This window comes from Pomacea canaliculata, linkage group LG7, assembly GCF_003073045.1.
Source record: "Pomacea canaliculata isolate SZHN2017 linkage group LG7, ASM307304v1, whole genome shotgun sequence".
Lineage (NCBI taxonomy): Eukaryota > Metazoa > Mollusca > Gastropoda > Architaenioglossa > Ampullariidae > Pomacea > Pomacea canaliculata.
The window spans coordinates 6,274,232-6,281,315 of record NC_037596.1 but is presented as its reverse complement, the minus strand read 5'-3'; the positions used below and the strand labels follow the sequence as shown (position 1 = coordinate 6,281,315).

General features: G+C 39.6%; 1 long non-coding RNA gene across 1 annotated transcript; it reads left to right on the top strand.

Moving 5' to 3' along the window:
- The first annotated feature begins 2,236 nt into the window (after positions 1 to 2,236).
- Positions 2,237 to 4,515, top strand: LOC112568775. Its single transcript, XR_003100177.1, has 3 exons — positions 2,237 to 2,297; positions 4,112 to 4,183; positions 4,413 to 4,515. It is a non-coding gene; the product is annotated as an uncharacterized LOC112568775 (long non-coding RNA).
- The last annotated feature ends 2,569 nt before the right edge of the window (positions 4,516 to 7,084 follow it).

Genomic DNA, 7,084 nt, shown 5'->3' with positions numbered 1-7,084 from the left:
ATTGTTGGCTTACTCATCGTGGACCTATTATTTTGAGCCTATTTTCTTTGAATTGATGCAACAGGACGGGCTAAGAAGACCCAGAAAGATGCGATAGAGGTGAGCATCATTGATAACAGGGATTATCTATTAAATAAAAAAACTAAATGTGTGTATGTTCTTTACTAAAGGACCTAACCATTTAACCTTTAAACTAATACCGCCTGTATGTGTCTGTTGCTGTTTGTGCTTGCAATGTATACAAATTTGTATTTGTTTCCTGACTCAACTTTATTCTTTTGTTTTTTTTGATATTTCTAATTACTTTTCATGGAATCAGAAGCAATTCTCCGTTATTATGACAAACAAAAGGGCAGCATCTGTTACATGGATTTTATACAGAAAGGAACGAGACCGTAGGATTGTTCTTTTGTATTAGCTTTTGTATTGTATTTTTTGTAGTGTGTTGTGATTTTTGTGTGTCGTGTTCAATCTTTTATTGTAGTTATACTTATGCATGATGTACCTATTTACAGCTACTTCTCGAATCTCTCTTCAATATGATGTCGCAAGCGATGAGAAGACTCAGACATTGACAATAGAGGTGGCATTCGGTTAGCAGGATGTACCATCAAAGGAAGCAAAAAAAATGAAATTGCTTTTGTATCTTTACTAAGATTAACCATTCTAAACTTTAAATGATATTGTTCTAGTGTATGTGTGTGGTTTTTATGCTTGCAAATTGTTCTGTTAATCTCCAATTAATTGTTTTTATTTTTAGGAATATTTCTTATCTGTTTTTGTAATGGAAATCCAGAGCCATTGTATCCTTGTAGACACCACAAATACAGCATTTCTTGACAGTTCTCCATTGTGTTAACCAGAAAGAAACGATGAGTAGGACATGTTTGTTTATATTATCTTTTTGTATTTTGTAATGTTTTCATGTGTTCCATCAGAATTCTGATTGTTGGCTTATGCATCTGTACCTATTTTGGAGGCTATTTTCTCAGAATTTGATATCCCACGATGCTAGAAGACCAGAAAATATGACGATAAGGTGAGCATCATTTGATAACAGGGTATATACTATTAAATAAAGAAAAACTAAATGTGTATGTCTTACTAAGGACTAAACCATTCTAACCTTTAACTGAAATACGACCTGTATGTCTGTGCTGTTTTGTGCTTTGTCAATGCTATACAAATTTGTATTTGTTTCTTGACTCAATTATTCTTTTGTTTTTGATATTCTCTAATAATACTTTTCATGTGGAAATCACAGAAGCATATTCTCCCGTGACGATGACAACCAAAGGCACAACTCTGTACAGGTGGATGTTTTATAACAAAAGAACGAGAAGGTAGGATGTGTTTCTTCTATTGTATTAGCTTTTGTATATTTATTTGTGTGTGTGTGTGTGTGTGTGTGCTGGTTCACCATCTAATTATGATTGTCATACTTATGCAGTGTACTTATTTACAGCTATTTCTCAGAATCTCTATTCAAATTGATTCGCACAACCGTGTAGGAAGACCCAGACATTGCGACAACGTAGAGGTGAGCATCATTTGATAGCAGATGTACCATCAAAGGAGAAGAAAAAATGAAATGTGTTGTATCTTTACTAAACGATTAACCATGTCTAAACTTTTAATAATATTTCGCTGTATGTATGTGTGTGTGTGTTTTTATGCTTGCAATTGTCCTGTTAATCTCCAATTAAGTTTTTTTTTATGATATTTCTTATCTTTTTGTAATTGGAAATCACAGAAGCCATATATCCTTGACAGGACAAGCAAAGGACAGCAACTTGACAGTGCCATGTGTAAACAGAAAGAACGAGAGGTAGGATGTTTGTTATATATCTTTTGTATTTTGTAATGTTTTCATGTGTTCCAACTTTAATTCTGATTGTATAACTTATGCATGTGTACTTATTTTGGAGGCTACTTCTCAGAATCTCTTTTCAATTGATATCCCACAGTGCTATTAGAAGACCCAGAATATGACGATAGAGGTGAGCATCATTTGATAACGGTATATATTAAATAAAGAAAACTAAATGTGTATGTTCTTTACTAAAGACTAACCATTCTAACCTTTAAACTAATACCCTGTATGTCTGTGCTGTTTTGTGCTTGTCAATGTATACAAATTTGTATTTGTTCCTTGACTCAATTTTATTCTTTTTTTTTTTTGATATTTCTAATAATACTTTTCATTGGAAATCACAGAAGCCATATTCTCCCGTGAGATGACAACCAAAGGGCAGCAACTCTGTACAGTGGATTTTATAACCAGAAAGGAACGAGAGGTAGGATGTGTTTCTTTTGTATTAGCTTTTGTATATTGTATTTTGTGTGTGTGTGTGTGTGTGTGTGTGTGTTCCATCTAATTATGATTGTATACTTATGCATGTGTACCTATTTACAGGCTACTTCTCAGAATCTCTCTTCAATTGATGTCGCACAAGCATGAGAAGACCCAGACATTGGACAATAGAGGTGAGCATCATTTGTTAGCAGGATGTACCATCAAAGGAAGAAAAATGAAATGTGCTTGTATCTTTACTAAAGATTAACCATTCTAACCTTTAAATGAATATTGTCTCTATGTATGTGTGTGTGTTTTTATGCTTGCAAATTTGTCTGTTAATCTCCAATTAAGTTGTTTATTTTAGGATATTTCTTATCTGCTTTTGTAATTGAAATCAGAAGCCATTGTATCTTGGACAGGACAGCAAAGGACAGATTTCTTGACAGTGCCATGTGTAACCAGAAAAAGAGGTAGGACATGTTTGTTTTATATTTTTGGTATTTTGTAATGTTTTCGTGTGTTCCATCTAATTCTGATTGTTGGCTTATGCATCTGTACTATTTTGGAGGCTATTTCTCAGAATTGATATCCCCGAGTGCTAAGAAGACAGAAATATGACGATAGAGGTGAGCATCATTTGATACAGGGTATACTATTAAATAAAGAAAAAACTAAATGTGTATGTTCTTTACTAAAGACTAACCATTCTAACCTTTAAACTAATACCGCCTGTATGTCTGTGCTGTATTTGTGCTTGTCAATGTATACAAATTTGTATTTGTTTCCTTGACTCAATTTATTCTTTTGTTTTTTGATATTTCTAATAATACTTTTCATTGGAAATCACAGAAGCCATATTCTCCCGTGAGATGACAACCAAAGGGCAGCACTCTGTACAGTGGATTTTATAACCAGAAAGGACGAGAGGTAGGATGTGTTTCTTTTGTATTAGCTTTTGTATATTGTATTGTGTGTGGTGTGTGTGTGTGTGTGTGTTCATCTAATTATGATTGTAATACTGTTGCATGTGTACCTATTTACAGGCTACTTCTCAGAATCTCTCTTCAATTGATGTCGCACAGCAATGAGAAGACCAGACATTGGACAATAAGGTGAGCATCATTGTAGCAGGATGTACATCAAAGGAAGAAAAAAATGTGCTTGTAACTGAATATTTCTCTATGTATGTGTGTGTGTTTTTATGCTTGCAAATTTCTGTTAATCTCCAATTAAGTTGTTTATTTTTAGATATTTCTTATCTGTTTTTGTAATTGGAAATCACAGAAGCCATGTATCCTTGGACAGGACAAGCAAAGGACAGCACATGTGTAAAGACAGGTAACAGCATCTAATTCTGATTGTTGCTTATGCATCTGTACCTTGGAGGTCAGAATTATATGAGTGCTGTATGACGATAAGGTGAGCATCATTTGATACGGTATACTATTAAATAAAGAAAAACTAAATGTGTATGTTCTTTACTAAGACTAACCATTCTAATTTAAACTAATACCGCCTGGTATGTCTGTGCTGTTTTGTGCTTGTGAATGTACACAAAATTTGTATTTGTTTCTTGACTCATTTATTTTTTTGTTTTTTGATATTTCTAATAATACTTTTCATTGGAATCACAGAAGCCATATTCTCCCATGAGATGACCAAAGGGCAGCAACTCTGTACAGTGGATTTTATAACCAGAAAGGAACGAGAGGTAGGATGTGTTTCTTTTGTATTAGCTTTTATATTTGTGTGTGTGTGTGTGTGTTCCATCTAATTATGATTGTATACTTATGCATGTGTACTTATTTACAGGCTACTTCTCAGAATCTCTCTTCAATTGATGTCCCACAAGCGATTAGAAGACCCAGACATATGACGATAGAGGTGAGCATCATTTGATAACAGGGTATACTATTAAATAAAGAAAAAACTAAATGTGTATGTTCTTTACTAAAGACCAAACATTCTAACCTTTAAACTAATACCGCTTGGAGGCTATTTCTTAGAATTGAGAACTAAGCATTTTAACCTTGAAACTAATATTGTCTTTATGTCTGTGTATTCTTTCCCTCTAATTATGATTGCATACTTATGCTTGTGTACCTTTTTACAGGCTACTTCTCGAAATCTCTCTACAAGGTGATCCAACGAGGGTACAAAGACTCAGATGTGTGACAGTGGACGTCATTGGGAGTTTACCAATAAAGGAATGAAAACCGAACTTGTTTTGCATCTTTACTAAAGATTAACCATAGTCAGTTGTAAACTAATACCGTTTATATGCTTGTAAAAGGTTTTCTCTGAGAAAGAACATGGTGTCTATCAAACAGGCCAACTTCAAAGATAAATACTCAAATGTCCTAGGTTTAAAACTGTATGAAAGCAAAATGCCGTCGATGATTTTAAGGTAGTTCGTTTGCTGGAAGGAGCTTTCTGGAGTCTGTTGATATCTTCACCGTTGCGCTTCTTCAAGTGTCAGTGCCATTACTATAGCATGGTGCTAACTTGTGCTCGTCTTCTTCTTCTTCTTCGTCAATCACTCAAATGGACACGCTGCCTGCTAAATGATGCTGTGCGCCGCAGGTCCACCAGGCTGCCGTGTAGCTTCTCGATACTGGCGTCTCATCAGTCCAAATGCGGTGCCTGAGGTCTTCGTGCATGGGCATTCTTGCAGTAGATGAGTTGTTGTCTGACTGCCTGTCTGGCACGGGCACTGGTCTGTCTGGCCGATCCGGAGCTTGGTATATAGTGGTGATTGAGACGGTTGTGGCCTGTCCTCAGCCTGAAAATAATGACTGCTCAGCCTTGTAAGCAGGTAGTATGAGGTCGTTTCGGTTGAAACGTGGGTGTGCTGCAGCACTTGTTGTGCTGTTTGGCCTTGATGGTTTTGACTTCACTTAGGTGGTGGACCTGTCTTGCTGCTCTTTTGTGGATCCTTCCTTAGCAAGAGTGTCTGCGGCTTCGTTGCCAAATACACCACAGTGGGAGGGAATCCACTGTAAGACGACTGTATAGTCTCCGCATAAGGAGGAGAGAGCAGTGGTCAGGTCGTTCAAGTTCCTTGTCTCTGGCAGTCTGTAAGGCCTGCAGAACAGACAGTGCATCCGTAAAGAAGACGACGTTGTTGGAGGTGTCTGGACTGTTCTCAACGTTGGTGGCACCGGTCTGAATGGCAACTGCTTCAGCCTTGAAGTTGGTGGAGTAGAGGCCGGTTGCGAGAGAAAGACGGTCTTCTCTTCCTCCTGGGTACCGGATGTAGATTCCGGCGCCACCATTCTTCCCGGCCTGTTCAGCTGACCCGTCAGTGAACACGTGAGTCCACTGATCTTGTAGGAAGTTGTTGTGGATATACTCCATAGTACAGGACTTCTTCACAGCGACCGTCTTGGGAGTCTTTCTTTGCCGACACTCAGGGATGCTGCAGTGAATCAGGGGGAAAGCAGTTTCATTCCATGCTGGGTTTGTCCGGCACAGGGGGATCTCTCTGGGGTCGTGTTCCAAGATATCTTGGTGTTTTCGTTCAAGGATCCTCGCCTGGTGAATGAAACTTCCCCTTTTCAACCTTCCCTTCGTCGGCTGAGCCAGTCTTTTCTCATGGGTGATTTGGAAGTCTCTTGAACTTGGCAGCTTGGACAAGCACGTTGTGTCACGTCGGTCCTCAAGTGGTTCCTACCCTGTGATTGTCTCCAGTTCCTGTATGGGCGTAGACCTCATGGCTCCAGTGATGAGTCTGGCTGCTTGGTTCTGAACCTTGCTGACCTACTCAAAGTTGGATTTTGCTGCTGTGCCCCATGCTGTCATGCCATACTCTAGGACTGGTCTGACCCTTCCGGTGTACAGCTTCTTGAGGATTCTGTCATCCGCGCCCCAGTTCGTGCCAGCCAACTTTTTTATAAGTGCAAGTCGCACCTTGGCTCTGGCTTCGACCTTCTTGGTCTGAGGGTTCCAAGTAAGTCTTTTATCGAAGGTTACCCCAAGGTAGGTAGGGTTGTCCTCCATTGGGAGAATCTGTCCATCGAACTTCAGAGTGGCCTTCTGTTCCCTAGTGGACAGACTAAAGATAGTGTAGGTGTGTCTTTTTGGGGTTGACTTTGACAAGCCACCTCTTCGTCCAGTCCTGCAGGACATTAAGCGCCTCTTGGAGTCGGTAGTTGGCAGTTGTCAGGTGTTCTTCTGTGCACCAAAGGACCAGGTCATCTGCATAGATGGCTCCTTGGACATTTCGGGGGAGGTCCTTGATAATGTCGTTTATGAAGACAAGAACAGGGTAGGACTGAGTTACTCCACTTGAGGAACTCCTTCTCTCAGCGTCTTCTTTCGGCTGTATGTTCCGCCAACGTGGACTCTGGCCTTCCTATTGTTCAGGTATTGAGAGATCCACTGGTACATACAGCCGGATACGCCACACTTCTGGAGTTTCAACCTCAGTCCATCTTTCCAGACCTTGTCGAAGGCCTTTTCCGTGTCTATCCACACCGTCAGCGTGTGCTTCTTGTCCTGGAAACCATCTTCGATCTTCTGGGCGATGTATGCAACCTGGTCTTCAGTTGAGCGATGTTGTCTGAAGCCTGCTTGTTCTGGTGTAAAGATGCTGTTCTTTTCCAGTGCCATGATAATCTGGTGTGATGAGGCGCTCCATTAACTTGCCCACGCAACTGGTGAGGCTTATGGGTTGTAACTGTCCACCTTCGCTCGGTCTTTGCCTTTCTTGTGGACGGGCACATGTCTGGCTTCTCGCCAGATTTGTGGGACATGGCCGCTGTTCCAGCTGTTGTTGAAGAGGTC